Source organism: Rhineura floridana, chromosome 11 (genome assembly GCF_030035675.1).
Source record: "Rhineura floridana isolate rRhiFlo1 chromosome 11, rRhiFlo1.hap2, whole genome shotgun sequence".
Classification (NCBI taxonomy): Eukaryota; Metazoa; Chordata; class Lepidosauria; order Squamata; family Rhineuridae; genus Rhineura; species Rhineura floridana.
This window is the reverse complement of record NC_084490.1, coordinates 10,034,804-10,060,822: the sequence shown is the minus strand read 5'-3', so window position 1 is coordinate 10,060,822 and position 26,019 is coordinate 10,034,804. Positions and strand designations below refer to the sequence as shown.

Genomic DNA, 26,019 nt, shown 5'->3' with positions numbered 1-26,019 from the left:
ATATTTCTGTGTTGAGTTCTCTCATAGTTTGAGCCATGCTTGTACTGGGAGGCAGGTTTGATCTCTCTCTCTCTCTCTCTCTCTCTCTCTCTCTCTCTCTCACACACACACACACACACACACACACACACACACACACACACACACACACCTTTTGGGATATGAAGGCCAAATGCTATTGCAGCAGTAAGAAACAGGATAACTCTTGTCAAGCAAAGTGCTGACAGCCTAAAATGACTAGCTTTGGGGGTAGTTTAAAATTAGGGTGGGGGACCCAGTGGCTTGCAGAAAATTACAGTTTTCCCCAGCATTGGAATATAAGGGCATATGGGCAACCTTCTAATACCCACATTCCCAATCTCAGTCCACAGCACAGTATAGTGTGGTACTCCATGGATAACCCTGCCTCTAATGAATACACACACACACTTCAGTTGCACTCTTAGCAGAGAGAGGCATTTAATAGAATCTGTATTCACTAACAGGCAAAAAACCCTTGTGGTTTAAGAATGTCCCTGTAGCCAACAGATATTTCTATCAAACTTTAAAAAGCAGGAAAACTGAGCAGCTATAGTGAATGCACCAGGGGAGCAGGAGACTTCCTCTCTGAAATATTGTACTGCCCTACAACTTTGTAAAAATGCAAAGACAATTTGAGAAGGTCTTTCAGAGTCCAAACCACTTCCTGTGCAGCTTGGAAGAATCTGGTAACATGTGCCTCTGAGCATATGGTGAGTGTTGGCAACTGGGAAGTGAAGTTTGTGAAAGGTTCTTGCAATTACAAGAAAGAGACTGCCTTGCAGGTTGCATCTTCTTCCTGTTTCTGTATCAGTTAATGATCTACAAAAAAGACATTTCCAGTTACTCCATGATTGCTGAGCTTACTCAGTAGTCTTTAGCAAGAGACTTTGTCAAAAGCTTCAAGAAGATGTACCTGTATCATCACATACTATTTACCTGTATCACTACTGTCTATGTGCTTCTAAAAGGTCAGTAACTAAGGACTAACACTTGCAAAAGATGTGCTAGTTCTGCTTCAGCAAGAATGCTTTGAAATTCTATTTTTAACATAGGTTTCCATCATTTTTCCTGGAACAAGCTCACCCGTTTCATAGTAATTCAGATTTCACAAAGAGCCCCTGCACACTCCTAATATATATTAAATCCAGAAAAAGAAACTCACTGACTCTGGGTATCGTAACTAGGAAATTGCATTTGGTAAGGACTACTGGCATTAGGGCCTGCTCATGCTTTCCACACTATGGCCACTTTCGGAAACAGGACTTTGGACAAAATGGATGTTTGATTTCCAGCAGGACCTTTTATGTACTTAGCTCCTTAGAAAAAGCAAACATGAAGACAGCAATAGGCCAAAGACATGATAATGCAGCCACTGTGGCTGAATAGTAGGAAACTGCTAGATCAAACTTGAAGGGTGGGTCAGGCACTCTCTCTTTATAGACAATGGGGCTGGATGATGCTCAAGAGGCATCTTGTCTCTAGCTACTTCAGAGGACTGATTTTTCCATTAAAAATCAGAAGAAGATGAAAGATTAAAAAGTGCATCAATGAATGAATAAATAAATAAATATCACTGCAAGCTGGAAAGAAAGATTTGATTACAGAGGAATGTGCTCCTCAGACATGTATATGAAAGATTCATCCTTTGGCCTATCTGAGAAGAATAGTTCAGATTTTTCAAGAGGATAGTGCAAGATCAGATATTGCATGGAACTGCATATTTACTTCTTTGACTCTTCAAAGGAGATAATACAAGTGAAAGAAATAGGTGGAATATCTGAAAACTTAATATTTTCTCTTTATTAGCTGCTCCTTTTTGTTCAAATCAGGCCTAAACACAATAATGTAGCATTTAGGGGAAAAGATGCAAACCAGTAACCCTGCACCAGATGACAAGATGCAGAAGATCTCCACAGCCACCATGTATTTTCCCTTGGTGCTTAGGTAAGATGGAATAAAGGAGACCCAAACACTACAGAAGACCAGCATGCTGAAGGTGATGAACTTGGCTTCATTAAAGCTATCTGGCAACCTCCTGGCCAGGAAAGCCACAGTAAAACTGACAGTAGCCAGAAAGCCCATGTAACCCAAGACACAGTAGAACATGGTGACTGACCCTTCATTACATTTGACTATGATTTCTCCAGACACTGAATGCATGTCCAAATCTGGGAATGGGGGAAAAGAACTTAACCACATTGCACAAATTCCAACTTGAACAAGAGAACAGCATAAGACAATGGAATGTGCCAATCTTTTCCCCACCCATTTCCGGAAAATGTTTCCTGGCTTAGAGGCCATGAAAGCCACAACCACTGTAATGGTTTTAGCCAATACAGAAGAAACAGCAACGGAGAAGATGATGCCAAAAGCTGTTTGTCTGAGGAGGCAGGTGACCTTATTGGGTTGTCCGATGAATAGCAAAGAACAGAGGAAGGAGAGGAGGAGAGAAGTGAGGAGAAGGTAGGTGAGGCTTCGGTTGTTGGCTTTGACAATGGGAGTGTCCTTTTGCTTAATGAAGACTGTAAGCACCAGAGCTGTGATCAGAGAAAAGAGAAGAGACAAAGTAGCTAAAGTAATGCCTAATGGCTCTTCAAAAGATAGGAAGCTTTGGATCTTGGGAATGCACTCATCTTTGCGGTGATTTGGAAAGTGATCTTCTGGGCATCTTGTACAATAATCCAAATCTGAAAAAAAGATGTATATCCTTTAAGGATGACATAAGCATTATCAGTAATAAAAACAATATTTTATGAATCCACCTAAATCAGTACATGCATCCCTGACTGATAACTTGATAACTGAGAATCTCATTGATTCCACATGAAAATCCAGATGTCTGTCAGTGCTTTTTTGCCCTTTTGGGTGAATTGGGGTACAGCAGGATATTTGGAGATATGGAAGCAGGGGTTAATTTCAACTTTTCAAAGTTGGACAAAACCCTCCTGCTGGAAAATTAAAAGATGTTACTAGTACCCATATAAGGAATCAATTTTCTTTTCATTTCCCTCCTTCTGTGTTTTTCCACCCACCTAACTCTTTCATTAGGCAGTATCTACAGGTGAAGGTAATTTACCCTGTTCAGGGAAAGGGATGAAACAGTTTTTTGTTCTTATATCTCAATACTTCTTTCCTTCCAAGTCCAGAAATTTTTTTCAACATTTAATTGTTTCCTTCTGTTTTACTTATATCTTAGTACCAAATGGGTTTCATTTCCATAACTATATTGCCAGATTTTTTTACTCTTTTTGTACTCCAGGACAAATTTTCACTACTGAGGCAAGTAGCCAAAAATATACTCTGATGCATCTCAGTAAAATTGCTTGCCTTTCCAGCAAAATGTTTAGGAAGCTATTGGACGTATGCATCATATGGATACACTTTCTTTAATTTCTTTAACAATTGCCCAGGACTGGGCCTAATCCCATCAATAAAAGCTGTAAAAATAACCAGCTAGTCAAATTGCATGCATTATTCTCAAAGAGTTATCCTAAATTTTCATTAGAAACATATAAGTATTTATCGTACCCTCCTGGTTTGCGATCATGTCTTCTGGACATGGAGAACAATCATAGCAACAAAATTTCTTTCCCTCCTTCTTTTTCCTGCTGTACCCAGGATAGCATTGCTCATTGCATAAGGAGAATGGAGGCACCTATTAATGAATAAAGGAACAATTTTGCATTTTGCATTTAATTTTGGGAAAAAATATTTTCCAAATTATAATCATTAAAGAAAGGACTTCAACAAAAGAATGAATGTTTCCTGGCTTAGAGGCCATGAAAACCACAACCATTGTAATAGTTTTAGCCAAAACACAAGAAATAGCAATGGAGAAGATGAGCCCTAATAAATATATTATGTAATACTTCATTGGTGATGCTTTGTGTTTTTTGGGGGGGTTGTTTAAGTTTTTTGTGGTTTAATGTATATATGGTAAGTGGAATGTAAGGTGAAGTGCTAATGTGCATAGTTACCAGCCACTGTGCACATTCACCAGACCTCATGTAGAATGTGCAAATTTACATTCTGTGAATGTCCTGCATGATGTAGGAACAGACATTTAGTGTTGTGGCACCGAACCTTTGGAATTCCCTCCTCTTAAATATTAAGCAGGCACAATCTCTGTTGTGTTTTTGGTGCCTATTGAAGACTTTCCTCTTTCAACAAGCCTTTTACATAGAGATTTTATTCCAGAGTGCATCTGTGCTGGAATTGTTTTTAGATTTTTTTAAAAGATGCTTTTAAAGATGTTATGTTTTTAAGATGTTTTATATATATATTTATTGTTTTTGTTTGCTCCCCTGGGCAGGATGGGCTGCATATATAACAACAACAACAGGCCTTGGAAAATGAGAATGTATCAGCTGAATTTTGTACATTCTGTGGTTATTATGCATAATCTCCAACAGCCCTTGGGGAATATGAATATATTGTCTGAATTTTCTACATTCTTGGGCCATTATGCATAATCCCCAACAAACCATGGAGAGTGCATATATCTTGACTGCATTTTGTACATTGTCTGGGCAATATGACATTCTTTGGTCAGTATGCACACACTTCAAGACACCTGCCTTTTTTCTATCTCTGTTCAGAAGCCTACAGTCTATGCCCTTTGGGCTGCTTCTGCCCAATACCTAAATTTAAATGTCCCACAACGTACCTTCCCACTGACCAGCAAGAAGATGGAAAATAAAGATAAGCAATTAACATTTTGCTGTAGTCCAGCATGTGAAACCTTATGCATCATTCTAAACAAACAATCTTTACTTTCATTTGAAGCATAAAAGTATTTCTCCTACTCCTGGTATTTTAAAGTCTCTTTTTATGATGTTTTAAAGTGTGTTTAGTGCTTTTGTTTGCTGCCCTGGGCTCCTGCTGGGAGGAAGGGTAGGATATAGATCAAATAATACATACATAAATAAACAATACTCTCCATCTATTTGGGGCATGGCAAAAATGCTGTATCCAGGATAGAATATATCATTGCATAAAGTGAATGGAAGCCACTATTCTTGAACAAACAAGGATTTTGCATTTAATTTGGGGAAAGGATTGCTTTACTAGTAAAGGTCAGTAAAGAAAGGGCTGATGAATTGAAATATTGCAACATATAATATTTCACAGATAACATATTCAACAGAAGTGATATTTTTATCACAGAAGAATCTTCAAACAAGGAGAAATACAATAGCCAGAGAGACGTCTCATTATACTAAATCAATGACATCCATCAATTACTAATGCATTTCATGCATTATTCCCCTTTAATCTATTGCTCCCCACTGATGAGAACCAATGCTATCATTTGAGATACAGTCACTGTCTTCTGCACCTGAGACAAGTCTCTATGCCACTCAAGTCTCTCCTCATTAATGGTTAGCACTTTGTCTGGAGCAGCCAGAGGATCCAGCCTTCCCGCTTTGACTCGGACATAGGAGTTATTTGGAAAAGTGACCACATTTGTAATATCAAATCCGGCTACTAATTCTCCATGTTCATTAAGCATAATTTCATCTCCAGCACTGTTGTTGAATGGGCTATTTCTAAGCAATGAATGGAGCTACATGGTGAAAGAAATAGCACAGTAAGAATGGAAATATTCTCAGTAACATTTCTGTGATTGGCTTACAGCACATTCTATGCACATATACTCAGAAGTAACTCCCAATAAATTCATTAGGACTTATTCCTAAGCATACTTATGATAGAACAAAGTAATGCAAAGGTTGGAACATTTTTCAGCCCGAGGGCTACTTTTTTTACTGGAGAACCTTCCAGGGGTCATATGGCAAAGGTAGGAGGGGCAGGAACTAAAGGATTCAGAGCAACAAATGTAAATACCACATCCCACAAAGTAAATTTATGAAACTACTTTTTCAGTTGAAAAGAGAGCTGTTCTCTCTTAAGGAACAAACTCCATAATATCTGAAGGGCAACATGTGAATAAATGGCAGTTGAAATCTTTATATATATACTATATCCATATATTGCAAAATTGTGGATTTTTATTTTAATGTCAAATAATCTGGCATCAGTACATGGAAATGACAGAAAAATATTGATCTGAGACAAGCGAATTGGGCATATGTTCTAAAGAGATTTAGAGACTGAAGACATGCAAATCACTGTACATAACACTATAATGCTCTATCTCAAGTCATCACAAAAGATCTTTGCGACAAATGCGACATTACCTGCCAGGGTTCCACTTGCCAAGAACTTGGTTTGCCTTTATTGACCATTTTTCTGTACTTGGAGCTAATTGAGGACACAATATGTAAAGCATGTGCCAAAGCATAAACAGCATTATAGATACTGTAGCTGTGTCCTGTCATGCTTAACTGAAAAAACTGCCCAGGAAGGTTCTGCAGCCTCTCCTCACCAGTGCATACTCCATCAATATCTCTGGAGCCATCAGAATTTGTAACATAGCAGTCAAATGCTTGCTCCCAAAAATCTTTGATAAAACCATCTCCTTTTGCTTGAGTAGGGCTTACACTCTGAAGAAATGTTTGGAAATCTGGAAGCTCATTTGAAGGAATTGTGAAGGAAATAGCACCATGGAACATTTGGACATCCCAGCTCCTTTGTAGTATAAAGAATGCTACATCAATTTGGGCTGTCAGAATCCAAACCCTTCCAAAAGATGCATTCTGTCCAAGAGACTCTTTTATGCCCAAGATAATAGCAGCCAACCACCTAATATTTGCAGTTTCTCCATATATGACAACTACACTGGCATTGCTGTCCCTAAACATGGGAATACTGTTCATAATGTATTTGTTCATATTGCTCATTTCAAATATACGCACAGTAACTGGAACTTTATTTATGAAAGATGGACAAATTCCATTCTTGGAAAGCATTGGCCCAATGGTCTGCAAGAAATATTCTCCACCATCATTATCACGAGTCATTAAACCAACCCATTTCCATCTGAAATGAAGAAGTAACTGGACAATTCCCTGGAACTGAAGAGCTTCATTTGGGACCATTCGGTAAAAGGAAGGGAACCGTGCATGATCATTCATTTCGATTTGAAATGAGCCATAGGAAAACTAAGATAAGTAAATAAACAATGTTAATCTAACAAGCTCTTCAAGGAATGACTTCATTCTATCAGTGATCATTCTTGCAATGCATCCTGTATGCGGATTCTAATAATTTGCAAGGCCAGAGTCTGGAAAGAAACTGGGGCCCAATGATATCACTTAAGTAGTGTTATATGTTCTCTCTAGTCTGCACTGATTAAACCTCTGATCAGTGTCTCAACTCAAGGTTCTGAATATTTCTTTTTTTTAAAAAAAAGCACCATATAGTTTGCATCAAAATAATGTATTCAGTCATTCTGAAGGCATGAAGAAGACTGGATGCTTTTTACTGGTCAAATAGCTAAGAATGCTGGAGAAAATTCATGGAGAAAAAAACAACCTGGGCATTCAGAATCAGACTTGGTCCTGTATCACCTCCTACATGAGAAGTATGCCCTTATCTAATAAGGCTGAATGCCACCTCCATGATCAGATAAGGTACCGAAGAACACCATCCCCATCTTCAATGGATTCATGTATTTTAATTGCAGTAATCCATCCTATTACTTATTCAAAAATCCTTATTTCAGAGTCTCACCTCACCTAGATTAGAAAAGAAGAAGCAATCGATCTAGAGAGGCCTTCAGGGACGTTATAGCTGTGTCCCACTCCAGCGATGATAGCTCTCCTGTTATCATGGAGAACGATGGTCTCGGGGAAGGAGAGCATCCAGCCGAGGAACAGGGAAACGATCCCTTAGAAGGGACCCATTCCTTGGGGGATGAGCAGCTATCCTCTCATGCCGAGGATATATTTCCAGGGGGTGGAGGGATCCTTGTAGTGGGTGATTCGATCATTAGGAACATAGACAGTGGGGTGTGTGATGGGCATGTAGACCGCAAGGTGTTTTGCCTGCCTGGTGCAAAGGTTGTGGATATCGCCCGTCATTTAGATAGTTTGGTAGACAGTGCTGGGGAGGAGTCAGTGGTTGTGGTGCACGTTGGCACCAACGACATGGGGAAATGCAGCCGTGAGGTCCTGGAAGCAAAATTTAGGTTGCTAGGTAGGATGCTGAAAGCCAGGACCTCCAAGGTGGCTTTCTCTGAAATGCTACCGGTTCCACGCGCAGGACCAGCCAGACAGGACCAGCTTTGCAGTCTCAATGCGTGGATGAGACGATGGTGTTGGGTGGAAGGGTTTAGATTTGTTAGGCACTGGGGAACATTTTGGGACAAGCCGGGCCTGTACAAAAGGGACGTGCTCCACTTGAACCAGAATGGAACCAGACTGCTGGCACTTAAAATTAAAAAGGTAGCAGAGCAGCTTTTAAACTGACTGAGGGGGGAAACCTGACAGGAGCTGAGAAAGGTCCGGTTCGGAATAAACCTCCCCCCTGGGATAAAAACTAAATGATGAAATTTTAAAAGGGGTAGGCCTAGAAGTAGGCATTGTGAGAGCAGGGGCACAGGACATAAATTCAGAAGAGGAAAATTACCACAGGCCAAACCACAAGTGCCAAAGACACTTGAAGAGAGACACTGCTTACAAGTGCCTGTACGCTAATGCTAGGAGCCTCTGAACCAAGATGGGAGAACTGGAGTGCTTGGTCTTAGAGGAGAGCATTGATATAGTGAGCATAACGGAGACCTGGTGGAATGGAGAAAACCAGTGGGATACGGTTATCCCTGGATATAAACTATATCGGAAGGACAGGGAAGGATGTATTGGTGGCGGAGTCGCTCTATACGTGAAAGAAGGCATTGAATCCAGCAAGCTTGAAACCCCAAAAGAGGCAGACTCCTCCACAGAATCGTTGTGGGTGGTGATACCATGCCCCAGGAGGGACTTAATACTGGGAACGATCTATCGTCCCCCTGATCAAAATGCTCAGGGAGACCTGGAGATGAGATATGAAATTGAGGAAGCATCCAAACTAGGAAATGTGGTAGTAATGGGTGACTTCAACTACCCGGACATAGACTGGCTGCATATGTGTTCCAGTCATGACAAAGAAGCAAAGTTTCTAGATATTCTAAATGACTATTCCCAAGACCAGTTGGTCATGGAACCGACCAGAGGGACGGCAACCCTGGACTTAATCCTCAGTGGGGACCGGGACCTGGTGCGAGATGTAAGTGTTGTTGAACCGATTGGGAGCAGTGACCACAGTGCTATTAAATTAAACATACATGTAAATGGCCAATTGCCAAGAAAATCCAACACGGTCACATTTGACTTCAAAAGAGGAAACTTCACAAAAATGAGGGGATTGGTAAAAAGAAAGCTGAAAAACAAAGTCCAGAGGGTCACATCACTCGAAAATGCTTGGAAGTTGTTTAAAAACACTATATTAGAAGCTCAACTGGAGTGCATACCGCAGATCAGAAAAGGTACCGGCAGGGCCAAGAAGATGCCAGCATGGTTAACGAGCAAAGTCAAGGAAGCTCTTAGAGGCAAAAAGTCTTCCTTCAGAAAATGGAAGTCTTGTCCGAATGAAGAAAATAAAAAAGAACACAAACTCTGGCAAAAGAAATGCAAGAAGACAATAAGGGATGCTAAAAAAGAATTTGAGGAGCACATTGCTAAGAACATAAAAACCAACAACAAAAAATTCTATAAATACATTCAAAGCAGGAGACCATCTAGGGAGGCGATTGGACCCTTGGATGATAAGGGAGTCAAAGGTGTACTAAAGAACGATAAGGAGATTGCAGAGAAGCTAAATGAATTCTTTGCATCTGTCTTCACAGTGGAAGATATAGGGCAGATCCCTGAACCTGAACTAACATTTGCAGGAAGGGATTCTGAGGAACTGAGACAAATAGTGGTACCGAGAGAGGAAGTTCTAGGCTTAATGGACAATATAAAAGCTGACAAATCACCGGGCCCAGATGGCATCCACCCGAGAGCTCTCAAAGAACTCAAATGTGAAATTGCTGATCTGCTAACTAAAATATGTAACTTGTCCCTCGGGTCCTCCTCCGTGCCTGAGGACTGGGAAGTGGTGAATGTAACGCCAATCTTCAAAAAGGGATCCAGAGGGGATCCCGGAAATTACAGGCCAGTTAGCTTAACTTCTGTCCCTGGAAAACTGGTAGAAAGTATAATTAAAGCTAGATTAACTAAGCACATAGAACAAGCCTTGCTGAAGCAGAGCCAGCATGGCTTCTGCAAGGGAAAGTCCTGTCTCAGTAACCTATTAGAATTCTTTGAGAGTGTCAACAAGCATATAGATAGAGGTGATCCAGTGGATATAGTGTACTTAGACTTTCAAAAAGCGTTTGACAAGGTACCTCACCAAAGATTTCTGAGGAAGCTTAGCAGTCATGGAATAAGAGGAGAGGTCCTCTTGTGGAAAAGGAATTGGTTAAGAAGCAGACAGCAGAGAGTAGGAATAAATGGACAGTTCTCCCAATGGAGGGCTGTAGAAAGTGGAGTCCCTCAAGGATCGGTATTGGGACCTGTACTTTTCGACTTGTTCATTAATGACCTAGAATTAGGAGTGAGCAGTGAAGTGGCCAAGTTTGCTGACGACACTAAATTGTTCAGTGTTGTTAAAACAAAAAGGGATTGTGAAGAGCTCCAAAAAGATCTCTCCAAACTGAGTGAATGGGCAGAAAAATGGCAAATGCAATTCAATATAAACAAGTGTAAAATTATGCATATTGGAGCAAAAAATCTGAATTTCACATATACGCTCATGGGGTCTGAACTGGCGGTGACCGACCAGGAGAGAGACCTCGGGGTTGTAGTGGACAGCATGATGAAAATGTCGACCCAGTGTGCAGCAGCTGTGAAAAAGGCAAATTCCATGCTAGCGATAATTAGGAAAGGTATTGAAAATAAAACAGCCGATATCATAATGCCGTTGTATAAATCTATGGTGCGGCCACATTTGGAATACTGTGTACAGTTCTGGTCGCCTCATCTCAAAAAGGATATTCTAGAGTTGGAAAAGGTTCAGAAGAGGGCAACCAGAATGATCAAGGGGATGGAGCGACTCCCTTACGAGGAAAGGTTGCAGCATTTGGGGCTTTTTAGTTTAGAGAAAAGGCGGGTCAGAGGAGACATGATAGAAGTGTATAAAATTATGCATGGCATTGAGAAAGTGGATAGAGAAAAGTTCTTCTCCCTCTCTCATAATACTAGAACTCGTGGACATTCAAAGAAGCTGAATGTTGGAAGATTCAGGACAGACAAAAGGAAGTACTTCTTTACTCAGCGCATAGTTAAACTATGGAATTTGCTCCCACAAGATGCAGTAATGGCCACCAGCTTGGACTGCTTTAAAAGAAGATTAGACAAATTCATGGAGGACAGGGCTATCAATGGCTACTAGCCATGATGGCTGTGCTGTGCCACCCTAGTCAGAGGCAGCATGCTTCTGAAAACCAGTTGCCGGAAGCCTCAGGAGGGGAGAGTGTTCTTGCACTCGGGTCCTACTTGCGGGCTTCCCCCAGGCACCTGGTTGGCCACTGTGAGAACAGGATCCTGGACTAGATGGGCCACTGGCCTGATCCAGCAGGCTCTTCTTATGTTCTTATGTTCTTATGAGATCTCTGAGAACCTTGCAATGCTATTTCCGATTTCCCAGCTGTTTAGGAAGCATTCAGCCAGTTCCTCAAATATTAATCTCCAGAAACTTTAATGAAATCCTTCTCTCCTTTACGCTGATCTCTTCTTCATCGATCTGTTCTGCAGACACACACACACACACACACACACACACACATATTTCTTAGCCTATAAAATCCCACTGCATTTCTATATATTTCTTCTCTTTTTGTTTTTCAGCCACATTTTATCTATGTATTTGAAGAATTAGTTTGCTGCTTGAAAGAAAAGGGTAGAGTAGATTATGTGAGAATATTTTTCCCCATGGATTCCCTGTATGAATCCTACCTGAGGAATCTTGTAAAGGCCTAAGACATCTTTCATTTGCAAGGAGGTACCAGAGCTAAGTCCACCAATGACTCCCATTAGATGTGTCTGAGTGCCACATTTGTAACCTGGGAGAAACTGGTGTAATTTGAAGAGGAGGTCCAGTGTGGTGCGGCAGGTCATTCTTGCATTCATGTAGCTGTCATAAATGCGGAATCCAAGAGTGGCATTGGGCAGTATACTGGGAATCTCATTGATCTCATGGATTGCAAATGCCAAGGCCAGGATGTGCTGGTAGAAATTTGGGATCACCCTGGAAATAAGAGATTTATAAAAATAAAAAAAAATAAAAAGAGACTTCAACATTTTATTAATATACTGGCCAAACCCAACTCTCAGCTACTGAGCTGCTTTGCAGTCAAATAATCGTGGGGTTCATCAAATACAAGGCACAAGGAACCCAGCAGAAGAACACAAAAAAGTTGATGAACTACAGGCTTTTTCTTACAACTGTAAAAAGTCTCAAAACTCATAATGCAATTGCATCCTGAACATTTCATGCATGCCGTTTCAATATGCATGGACATGACATGTGCACAGAACATAAATTTGCTGAGACTGTCCCCTCTGTTTTGGCACTTCTGCAGTAGATCTTCTTGAAGAAGGAGCTGTAATTTTAAAACAAAATTTAAAAAATATGCAAGCAAACAAATGAGAAGGTAACATAAGCTTCCCACTCTCAAAATGGAATAATCTAGCATATGTGCTAATAAGGAGAGTGTTGCAGATACCATGGACCACGAAAAAGACAAATAAGTGGGTGCTAGAACAAATTAAACCAGAACTATCACTAGAAGCTAAAATGATGAAACTGAGGTTATCATACTTTGGACACATATTGAGAAGACACGATTCACTAGAAAAGACAACAATGCTTGGAAAAACAGAAGGGAGTAGAAAAAGGGGAAGACCAAACAAGATATGGATTGATTCCATAAAGCAAGCCACAGACCTGATCTTACAAGATCTAAACAGGGTGGTTTACAATAGATGCTACTCATAGGGTCACCATAAGTCATAATCGACTTGAAGGCAAATATCACACATACATGTGCTAATAGCTCAAGTAGAGTGAGATTGTCTCATAGATATTTAAAGGTCCTCTTGCCAGTGTAGGCAGAGTCAACATTTTGTTTTTTCCAATTTTCAAAAAATTGTTTTGATTATATTATTAAGCTATAAAATGTTTAAAGTTAGTAAAAGATCAGAAAATGAAGTAAATATTTATGTCATAGCAAGCAGGAAATGATTAGCATGCTGCAAAAAACAAACAAAAACAAAACAAAGGCTACCTATGATCATTAAAGCCATTGTTAATTAATTAATTGCTATTCCTGTATCTTCCAGCAATACTAAATCTCTCTCCCTCTCTATCTCTCTCTCTTTTCTACAGACAAATTATATCCAGTTATGATGCCATTTATTATAGTTGTATAAATTTAATTTAGTATATATTTTATTTATTTGGGGAAAAACTTGATTTGGGGATAGGAGCAAAATATATGAAATATATCAACATGTTAGCTACTCATACTAAAAATAAATCAACTAATTAATCATTTGTAGTCATGAAAACATAAAGAAATAGCAAAATGGAAGGAAAGCTCACTTCAGTAATGTGGGGGGGATAATTTCTTACATATGGGCATTAATCTCTTCCTCTGAAGGGGGCTTCTGAAAAGAAAGTTCAGATAAAAGAATGAAGATATGAGTGAATATTCCTCCAATGAGGATTTTGCTTGGTTGATACCATTCATGCGGAATCTGGACTGGATCATTTCCATTGCAATTATAATCTGGTGCTTTGCAAGTCATGTGAGATAGCCATAGCAAAAGCAGCATCACAAACAACATCCTTCTGATGGAAAGAGCTTTTTCTGAGCTGAGATTCCTTTCTGACACTCTAGATTATGATTACCCCTGATTACCACTGCCAGCCTGGTTTGAATAAATAGGTTTAGAAGGATGCTTACTCCAAAAATACTGATGGCTAGAGCTTTTTCACAACCTGCGTTATTTCCCTCTTATCCTCTACAGCTTAATTCCAGCTGCTAGCCTGACTTCAACACTTTGGCTCAGATGGCTGGCTGCTCTGGAAACACACTTCTTGAAACCTTTATCCACCTTTGTCTCCAAAGGATAAACAACGTACACCTCATATGCTCATTGAGAGAAAATAACTTGAAATCTAATCTATACAAGTCAAAAGGGAATTTTCCATTTTCAAGTGTTGCCTATCTTGAATCCGTAACTGCAGCTAGCAATAGCACAGCATGGTTTATAAAATCATTTCAGACGTCTTTTTTTTTCTACCGTTGCTTTCTTGAAATTCACTGCAGCTTTGCCAGCTGAATCAAATATAGTAATTTGAATAATTACAAGGGAGATAACTGCTATGACTTTTTTTTTTTTTTGCTCTGGGTGGCATCAGCATCAGCAGACAAGCTGATGTAAACATATTTTTGAGATATCTCAAATGTTTCTGCTGCTTATTGATAGGATGAGCTACAGTGTCCCTGAGGGAAGAATCAGTCTGCACATATTGATACTTGTTTCAGAAATGATGGTGTTACAACTGGCCTCTTCTTCTCCAGTGACATCATAGGGAATAACCACATTCTTTCTGATGTGTAAGACCCCCTCCCAAATTCCCCATTCTGTTCCTTCTCCTAAATTCCCACTGGGCATCTGAAAAAAATGGCATTCCCACCTGAAGCGGGCCGTGTTTATTTATTTATTTATCTATTAAACTTGTATACCGCCCCATAGCCGAAGCCCTCTGGGTGGTTTACAATAACTAAAAACAAATGCAATTTAAAATACATCTTTTAAAAAACAATTTAAAACACAATTTAAAAATTTAAAACAATATGTTTGCCGCCACCCGAATTCTAGAAGGCTCAGGAACCTTTTTCATGGATTCCACAGATGGTATGCTGGGGTTTCCTGACCAATGGGACATGAGGCTGGAGTGGGTTTAAAAGCCCACTCCTCCCTCTAAACTTTACCACTTTTTGCCTTGCGGCACCTGCCCCCCTTTGTCAATATGGGCTTCTCTAGTCACCAGTTGGGGCTGAGTAGGATTTTTTTTTAGGGATAATGATTTCAGAATTGCTTTGGTTTTGCCTACTTCATACTGCTGGGTTGATTTGATTGGCTTTTGGGGGGGTTGTGGATGTCTAGCTAATGGCTGACATGGAATTCGGGCAGGTGAGGAAGGTGGGGACAAAGTAGGAGAAGGAGGCATGATGTTCAAGGGCACTCCCTAGGGAACTACCAGTGCTGAATGACTGGTGGGGATCTGGGCGTGTCCTTGTGGGACCAGCTTGCACAGAATGGTGAATGCCCGAACAGCAGGGCCAGGCTGTGGAGGTTGGAAACACATACTTGGCTCTCCTAACAAGGAGGGACAAATTTTCCCACATCCTTGGCTGGGGAGTCACAGTCCGTTGAGACTGACATGCCCAGGGGACTGGGGGGAATACTCCCTTTCAGTCAGGTTTATCCTCACCTGCCCAAAGTAAGTTCACTTTGGATATTTGGATGTAATTTGCTGAAGCTTAATATTTGTTATATTTTAACAAATATAACATTATTCCATTGCAGTGTCACAAGTCTTCTTTGGTGTGGTGGCAATCAATACTGGAGGCGTCAAGGATATTATTTTCAACCCTATTGGACTTGCTCCCGATATTTTAAGTGATAATTTCCATTCTCCTTGGGCGGAACTTGTGATAGATAAACTTCTAAAGATAGGCTTCTCCTCACAATGTATTTCCTCTATGGGACCTGATGCAGCCTTAGTTAACGTACGCCAGTGCTTGAAAGACATTGATTATCAACAACAGCTAGTGTAAATTAAAAATCAAAGGCACAACTTCAAATTCTTTATCCCAATGCCATATTTATTGAATCTAGAAATTCCTAAATATCGCAAAGCCTTTTCTCGGATCCAAATGGACATTTTACCTTCAGCTGTTATGGATGGTAGATTATCCAAAACACCTTACAAAGATCGACTATGTCTTTGTGGGGAAGATGCAGTGGAGAACAACATACACGTACTCCTTTATTGTCCTCTTTATAGAACTTTAAGGCAACAATTAATCATCCCTCTGCTGTCTCCCTTCCTACGCGAATCTGAATATTTTTGGCTGGAACATCTTTTAGGTGATACGTCTTCAAAAACAACTGTCCAAATAGCAAAGTTTAGTGTTGCTGCACAAAAGCTAAGATGTAATATTCTAAAAAATTCTCTTAATTGTGATTAGTTGGACTCCATCTTGATGAACATTACCAAGTAATTATAACTTATGTTTGAATTGTAAAAACTCAATTATGAAAAATCTTATAAATTTTAAAAATTGCTGTTTTATATTTATTTTATACCTACTTTAATCTAAAATATATTCACTGTACTAAATTGGCATTCAACATTTATTGGATTGTACTGTCTATTTTATTATGTTTCTATGCTGACCAAGTGGTCGAATAAACTGATTGATTGATTGAAGGATATTATCAGAAAGAGGCTTAGCAGGGAAATTTTTTTTTAAAAAAAGTACATAAACAGTTAACATTTACAGCTACTTGGTGGACTCTGATAGTTTCATATATTAGGTAGACAGGATAAGTTGCTTTCTGTTCCTTTTCAGGGTTGGCCTTTTCCTTCACTGCATGTTTCATGATCTGAAACTGGCAACCAAATTTACACCAAATGCAACATCATTGCAGTAATGAATGTCTTCCAAAGGCCAGGCACTATATCACAACCTTTGCCATGAAGATGTTCTTGCAATGCATCTGCTACTGCAATGAGGTTCCCAGTAATTGAAAGGACATAGGTTGTACTGTACCTGTCAGTTCCTTTCCATTTTGTCTATACTGTTAATGTCTTGCCTTTCCCTCTAAAGAAAATCTGGGAAAGGAATCAACCTGGTGTGCCCTATTGCCTCATATGAATCTTAAGGAACCTTTGCCCCCTGGCAGAACAATAATCAAGGACCAATAAACTGAGGGTCAATCCAGTCTATTTGGTATTCCAGATGAAAGCATTCCATTGAATTCTCTCATGGTCTGAATCTGACAATGGCATTCTTATCACCTACACTTCACGAAGGGGCCAAGTTTGCTGCCATACCTGTTGCTGGGAATGAAGGCCAAGATGGTACAGCAACCTGTGTTCAAAGTGTTGTTTCTTTTAGATTAATTGGAGGGATGATTATTTATTTATTTATTTATTTATTTAACAAAATTTATATACCACTTAAATGTAAAGTGTACAAAAAAATCCTTAAAATGATCAATAAAACAATGAAAAGTTAAAAACTAGTAATTAAAAACACTGAAACAATTAAAACAGTTACTAATTTAAAAGGCTAGTTAGTATGTGTCTGGAAAGGCTTGCCTGAACAGAAAAGATTTAAGCAGACACCAAAAGGAATGCAGCAAAGGTGCCTGCCTGATGTCAATAGGCAAGGAGTTCCAAACATTACTGCACTGTGATATCCTGGAATTAAGACCACTGACCACCAAGCAGAATTATTTATAGCCATCATGCCTCCAAGGCATGATCAAGGGGTTGGGGGACAATATCTTGTGTTAGATACAGTGAGAAATAGTGAAGACAGTCCCATGTATACTGAGAGGGGGTCTAGGATGCATAAAGGGTCATGAATCCACAGCACTGCCAGAGGTGTGCTGTTTTCTGCAGCATTCTTAGTTTGTTGCAGCCTTTCTTGTATGCATAAAATTGAAGCATGAGAAGGGAGTATGGGATTCCAGTCCATCAGAAAAGGATGCACAAAGGGTGAATCAGGGGACTGGACACAAAACCCTATGAGGAGAGACTGAAAGAACTGGGCATGTTTTAACCTTCAGAACAGAAACTGAGGGGAGATAGGATAGCACTATTCAAGTACTTGAAAAGTTGTCAGAGGAGGGTCAGGATCTCTTCTCAATCATCCCAGAGTGCAGGACACAGAATAATGGGGTCAATTTATAGGAAGCCAGATTTCAACTGAACATCAGGAAAATCTTCCTAAATGTTAGAGCGGAATAATAATGGAACCAATTACCTAGGAAGGTGGTGGGCTTTCCAACACTGGAGGCATTCATGAGGCAGCTGGATAGGCACATGTTGAGTATGCTTTAAGTTCTATTCCTGCATTGAGCAGGGGGCTGGACTCAGTGGCCTTATGGGCCCCTTTAAACTCTACTATTCTTTGATTCTATGAATGTGTCAGAGCCCTTTCCTTTAAAGGAGATTAGATACCCTTAGGAATAAACTCTTCACTTCTCCACCCCCCCTAATGGATTTAGCAATATTGAGTCTGAGACCAAGGACCTGGATATATATGAGGCTACTAACATTTCTACAGTGTTGTTGATCCAGCTGGTTCCCAGTGTCACAAGAAATGTGGACATGAATGGGTTTTATAAGACTTCACTGAGGTGAATCCAATTTCTTCATTCCTCCACAGGAAAGATGCTTGTGAGTGAGCATCCTACAGTGTTTCACAAGTGGTTTTCTGAATGGGTTCAATTTCGCTTGGGGCTTGGAACTCAACTGAATCTGGTGCAGTTTGTTGTTATGTGCCTCCAAGTTGACTACGACTTATGGTGACCCTATGAATCAGTGACCTCCAAGAGCATCTGTCATGAACCACCCTGTTCAGATCTTGTAAGTTCAGGTCTGTGGCTTCCTATTGTGTGCGTTGTACAACTCCAGACACTCCTTTCGCATCTGTGCGCATCAGCCTCTGGGCTTCCTTTCAGCTTTGACCCAGCTGCGTCATTAGTCACAGTGCTACTCGTACTTGTCCTTTGTTCTTCCCCAGTAGCTTGGTGAGTGCCTTCTGACCTGGGGGTCTCATCTTCCAGCACTATCTCGTGTTGCATTTTTGATACTCTGTTCATAGGGTTTTTGTGGTAAGAGATATTCAGAGGTGCTTTACCATTGCCTTCCTCTGAGTTTGGATGCATCTTAGTCTGGTGTTGCAGCTTTGACCATTATGTAACACCTTATGTAATATAATGGATGCAAAATCAATCTGGACTGTTGGAATCCACACCTTTCCAAAAGATGCCTTCTCATTGTATTGAATATCAGCTGCAAGATATCCTTTTGTCCCAAGATAATATAGCAACCGCATTGGATTTGCTGTCCCTGAAAACATAGTATATTTGTTCATTTCAACAATTTGCAGTATGTGAAAATGATTTGCAACTTTATTTCTGAAGACTGAACAGATTAAATTTTGGAAAGCATTGGCTCAATGGTCTGCAAGTAATGTTCTCCACCAACATCAACTTTTTCTTTGTTTTTAAATATTATTTTATTATGTTCATAATATTGAAAAGTTGTTTTTGCTTGCTGTTGTATTTGTTGTTATGTTACTGTTTTATTAGGTTTTGTTATTAGGAAATTGCTATTGCAATTTTTTTTGAGATGTATTTCTGTCCACCTTGTAAGCTGCCTTGAGCACATTTTTTGTGGAAAGGTGGCATACAAATAAAATGATGAATGAATGAATGAATGAATGAATGAATGAATGAATGAATGAATGAATGAATGAATAGACATGAGCCCAACTCTTTTCCAATTAAAATGCAGAAATAGACCAACAATCCCCTGGCACTGGAGGGCTTCTTTGGGAACCATGTGGTAAAAGGAAGGGAACCCAATTTGATCATTCACTGCTGGTGGAAGTAAGCTATACAAAAACTAAAATAAATAAATAATTGGTAGGTGTTTTCAGAGACAAAACGTATCTGACAGACTCTTCAAGGATCAGCTCCACTCCGACACTGATAACATTCTCATTAATTTCAGTCCTACTTTATCTCTTTTTGAAGAAATAGATTGCTACTAAGAAAAGAAAGACCATATGTTAGATCAGAATAATTCACCATGAACTCCATCCAAATATTGTAAAGACTTAAGACATCTGCCATTTGTGAAGAGGTATCAGATCTAAGTCCACCAATGACTCCCACTGGTGCCACATTTGTAATTATGGAGGAACTTAATTTGGAAAGCAGGTGTCAAAGCAGGACATAGTTAAAGGTCAGCAGAAAATTACTGAAGAAAAAACCACACAGTTTAGGAATATCATTCTATAAATACACAAAAGGTTACCTATGATCATTAACTTAGCATTGAGCAGGGGGTTGGACTTGATGGCCTTATAGATCCCTTCCAACTCTACTATTCTATGATTCTATGAACTTCTTCTTGAATATTATAACATTGATAATGTATGTGGGTGAATATTTTTCCATTTTATTATGTCATTACATTGCAGACATACTTCATTTCTTTGTAGATTATTGTCCACCTTTCCTTACCCTCATTGTACTAGTTAATTTTACCATTTTCCAATTGCTTTATTTGTCCATTTAACAATAACAGAGTAAGACACTAGAAATACATACATTTATCCATTGAACAACAATGATGTAAGTCTCTGATGCTCTAAACTAGATTAAAACCCCTAAAGGTTTTTAAGGTCATATATTTTACACAGAATCAGCCATACCTGTGGTGTGGAATTCACGGCATAAGGTCTGAAACCAGTCATACTATTTTTGTTAGTGTCTGGCCATAACATATAAGAAGCTGTTTTTGTTAGAGCTAGTCTCTCAGTAACAGAAAATGCAATACAAAATGAGTAATTCTTTAAAACAAAAACGAGTCTTCAAGGGTCTTGGCCAAAACAATCAATAACTTCTTTTATAATGTTCTCCTTGGGATAGGCCTTCAACTTTTCTCTGTGGACACTCCACAAGCACAAGCCAGGCAATCAATCTTCAATCATTCATGAATGTAGTCAGGTTTCACCCTACACAAAGTGCTAAAGGACTGTTCAATTGTGCATGTTGTAAGTGGAAGAGAAAGTGCTGTAAGGATGGCCATTTAATTGGCAGGGAACATTTGGGTTCAAATGTGTATTCTACCCCCCTCACCCCTGCCAAGCCTTGCTGTTTTTGGATTGGACAGGAATAACACCAGAAAATTTGAGGAACTTCAGTACTGGTCAAACATTACAGGCTAGGTTAGCCTGGGTTAGCACTGCTGTTGTTATTTAAAGGGGAATGGGTTGACTTTTGGAGTAAGGACTGAGGACTTTTTTTTTTCTTATTGTGGCAGCAAGAATGGTTATTGCAATACCTTGGAAGTCAGCAGATGCTCTTAATCTAGAAAGGTGATGGGCACTGCTCTCTTGGAGAAGGTTTAGAACTACAGGAGGCCATGAAGACAGAGTTGGATTTCTATGAGCATTAATTTCATTGGCTATTTATTTATTTATACAAATATTTATAGTCCGCCCCCTCACATAAAATCCCTTTTTAGTCTATGGCTGTTTTTATTATATTTTAATGTTTTAAAATTAATTACTTGTTTCTGGTTTCATCGATAATTTTAATGTTTCTTATAAACAGCTTACATGTTTTTCACAATCAAGCGGTATATAAATTTCAATAAATAAAATAAAACAGATTGGTGTGGTCCAACAGTTCAGTAAGGCTCATGTTGCATATGTCGAACAATAATGGATGCATTTCTTTGGTACGACTTCTTTCCTACAACTCATACCAAGTAACAGATTCATCCCAGAAGTTTTCAAGTTGGTAACATTCTTGAATGGAACTGACATGGGCTTGAAAGTCAGTTTCTTCAGTGTGGTACATCTGAGATGGATTCATTCTACATGCTGTGTATGTGATTATACTATAGCCAGCATGGATTTTTCACATTCTGCAATTTAAATTGAAAATACCCCCATGCCATTCTGATGCTTCACATAAGCTCATTTCAAAACAAAACCTTATAAAACTTAGCATTCTGAACTCAGAAACACTTGCTTAACAACCCTCTAAATTTTCATGCTGATACACAAAACAATCGGGAGTTCAAAGTGTAAAAAGAAAAAAAAAACAGATCCCTTTTGGACTTTTTTTTTGAAGGAGTTCTCATAATTTGTTGAAATTAATCAAAAATCAGCCATGTTCACAGAGTACCTGTAATCCTATTACTGACATTGCACCATACTCTTGTTGGCGTGTGCGTGTATACATCATACAAGGATGGAATCCAAGAGTCGCATAGAACAGGAATAAGCCAGGCCAGGCAAGTTTCTTGTAAGAGTCTTTACTAGGCAAAGACATTAGACACAGTTCTCTTCACAGACAGCTTTTCCCCCACACTGAGCTTTTCCAAGAGTCCCTCCTTATCAGGCTTCCCAGCCAGCTACTGACCTTGGCAAACCTGGCGCTCTGTTCTCACAGCTTAACCCTTCTGCTTCAGGTTTCACTCTCTTTGCTAAAATACCCTGTCTGTGAGTCTCACAGCATGCGTCACTGACCAACAGCCCCCACCTGAGACTCACAGATTACAAAACTTCATGTTACAATTATTACATTTCTACAATATTAACTTTTCATTACATACATATCAGTTTGTTTCCTTACAGCTTCTATTTACATTTTCAGTTCAGTTCTTGTTTCTTTATTTCTTTATTCACACAGGTTTTTACAGAGTCATTTTGTTCACTTTTATTTGATAATACATTTATATTTCATTCCTCAACACAAAACTTCCACGTGAGATCCATTGTTTCTTTATCTATTGGTCCTTCTTTTTCCCATTCTACTGGATATTCATCTGTCTCATCATTCTGTTGTGTAACATTAAATGTGAATCTCTGAGGTGGTTGACCTTTCGTTTTTCTTTCTGATCTCCTAACATTATCTATTTCCATTTCTTCCTCACTTTCAATTTTACTTGGACCTGCACCTGTTCCTGCACTTGTATTTGGCATTTCTGTATCTTGCATTGCCATGTCTTCACTTCTCAGTCTTTTTACAGTACGTTTGCCACCGTGTATTAGATCAGTCAATGCAGTTCTTAATGGAATTTGCTGCCCAAAAGGAACATCTGCTGCTTCCTGCTTGCTTGCACTATCTAGGATAACTGTTTGACTGTCTCTCCAAGTTTTATCTATCACCTTTATGCTTCTGCTTAACACTACTTGTTGTTACTCAGGCAACCAAACTCTATAATATGAATTCTGAAATCCCAAAATGCGTCCTGCCTGAGCTCTTGAGCCTAATTTACCATGCCTTTTCTGTTTTGCAACATGTACCCAGCATTTTGCCCCAAAACGTTCTATGTGTTTCACCCTGGGCTTTCTTCCAGTCAGTTTCTCATAGGGAGACCTGCCTATTGTTCTGTGCATAAGGCGGTTCTGAATGTAAACAGTGTACAGAATACATTCACCCCAATAAGTGTTATTCATATCAGCATCTGCTAGCATGGCTCTCATTGAATCCTGCAATGACCAGTTCCTCCTCTCTGCAGTTCCGTTGGAGGATGGGCTGAAGGGAGCAGTGAGACTCTGTATTATTCCCTTCTTTTCCAAATATGTTTTAAATGAATTACTGGTAAATTCCCCACCTTGATCTGATTTGATATTTTTGATAACAACCCCATATTGTGTCTCTGTCCTCTGTATAAATGCCTTCAATTTCTCTTCTGCTTCACTTTTCTTTTTCAATAAGAACACATGTGAAATCTGGAGAAATCATCCACAATCACTAAATAAAACCTTGCTCCACCTTTTGAGCACTGGAAAGGTCCAGTCAAATCCACATGTATGAGCTGATAGGGTTCAGTGGTCGTGCTTTCACAGCTCTTATTTACTGGAGTCACAGTCATTTTTGTTTTATAGCATACCTCACACTCATCCACATGCTCACAATGTGTTAATTTCAAATCTTGACTATGCTTTGGGGTGTTTTGTACCTTTTCGAAATGTGCGTGTGCTAATTTTCTATGCCATTCATGTAAACAATTATCATGTTTATTTTTATTAACTCCTATCCAAGCACACGTGGATTTATCAAGCTTGCACTCAACCATAAACATTTGGTTCTGTAATTTCCCTTGCATACATATTTCACCATCTTTTCTCACAAAACATCTATCCCCTTCAAATGTAACTTTACAACCTATTTGAGCCAATTTTCTTACTGATAGAATGTTATATTTTAAACCAGAAACCAATAACACATCTGTTAATATAGTTCCCAAATTACTCAACCTGAGCGTGCCTTTTGCAATCGCGTCCTGAGTCGATCCGTCAGCCAGATAAAGCTTCTCCTGCGTCAACTTTGAAGTGTAAAATAAACTAGAGTCTGTGATTAGGCAATTAGACGCTCCACTGTCGAGAAGCCACTTAGAGTTAATGAGTTTATTGTCCTCCTTAGTAACAAAGTTCACGCTTGTTCTCTGACTTTCAAAGTCCCTGTTATTCCTCTTCTTTATACAATGTCTCTGTATATGTCCTCGGGACCCACAAAAATAACATATTTTATTCTCTTGCCTGCTTCTTTGATTTTGTTGTTGTTGTACAGCCACAGTCTCTTTTAACTCTGTTTTCTTATTCTCTTGTCTTCTATTCCACTCTTGTTGAAGTTTCTGTTCTACAAAGTCCAAACTCAGATGTCCGTCTGGTAAAGTTTCCAGACTAGAGACCAGGACATCCCATTTTTGATCAAATGAAGATAACAGTATATAGACCATCTGAATGTCACTATGATGCACTCCTCTATCTTGCAGCTCAGCATTTAATCTACGAAATTCAGCCAGATGCTCTGTCATAGCCACTTCATCTGTAAAACGCATCTGATAAAGTTTCTGTGCTAAACACAGCCTGCTCCCTGCAGTTTGCTGCACATGAGCGGCTCTTAGCTTCTCCCACATCTGATTAGCTGTCAGCTCATTACTCACCAGCAACAGTTGTGAATCAGACAGCCCCAGAGTAATAAAAGCCTTCGCTTTCTCGTCTTTCTTCAACCACTCTGCTGAAGGAGCTGCCGGAGGGGGGGTTTTCTACGACATCATTCAAATCTTCTTTAATCAGAACTGCTCTCATTCTCCATTTCCAGCTGGAGTAGTTTACAGCATTCAGCCTCTCCATCGGCATCCCGGATAACAGGTTTACAGCCATGTTGTCCACTCTTACTTGCCTCTTACTTGCACTTTGTTTCTCTCTGCAACAACGTCACGTCAATGGCTCTCGAACCCGTTACCTTGTATGATAAGCTGGGCCCATAACCCCTGTTGGCGTGTGCGTGTATAGATCATACAAGGATGGAATCCAAGAGTCGCATAGAACAGGAATAAGCCAGGCCAGGCAAGTTTCTTGTAAGAGTCTTTACTAGGCAAAGACATTAGACACAGTTCTCTTCACAGACAGCTTTTCCCCCACACTGAGCTTTTCCAAGAGTCCCTCCTTATCAGGCTTCCCAGCCAGCTACTGACCTTGGCAAACCTGGCGCTCTGTTCTCACAGCTTAACCCTTCTGCTTCAGGTTTCACTCTCTTTGCTAAAATACCCTGTCTGTGAGTCTCACAGCATGCTTCACTGACCAACAACTCTGACCTTCATCTTCTGCAGTTTAAAAGTTAAAAAAATGCCTGACCAATTTTTAATTAATTTAAAAAATTTAGCATTGGAGTCAATGTTAAACCTGGGCATGCTCAGTAAGAGCCAACTGTCAGTGTTCTAAAAGCCAGACTCACAGCTGCTTGGCTTAGCTAAAAAGGGGGGCACATTCATGCCACACATTTATTTCACTTTAGACAGTCATGTCTTCCCTTAAAGCATCCTGGGAAGTGTAGTTTGAGAAGGGTGCTGAGAGGAGACTCATGTTCCCCTGACAGAACTCCAGTGGCCAGAGTGGTTTAACAGTCAGCTGCTCTGATTTAAGCTCTGTGAGGGGAACAGGGCATCTCCTAGCAACTCCCAGCACAATGTAAATGTGAAGATTCTGCATAAAGTCTAGTGGATCTGCACAGTGCTTGGTAACTATGCACATTAGCACCTCAACTCAATATATTTTAAAAGATATTTAAAGATATGCTTTTTAAAGAAATATCTGTTGGTTATAGGTATGTTCTTAAACTGAAGGGGTTTTTTTGCATATTAGTAAATATTATATGTGTTTGGTGTGTT

At 39.5% G+C, this 26,019-nt stretch overlaps 1 pseudogene; it reads right to left on the bottom strand.

The window, feature by feature from the left end:
* Positions 1-1,873: 1,873 nt before the first annotated feature.
* LOC133367306 (vomeronasal type-2 receptor 26-like) lies at positions 1,874-13,814 on the bottom strand (annotated as a pseudogene).
* Positions 13,815-26,019: the final 12,205 nt, after the last annotated feature.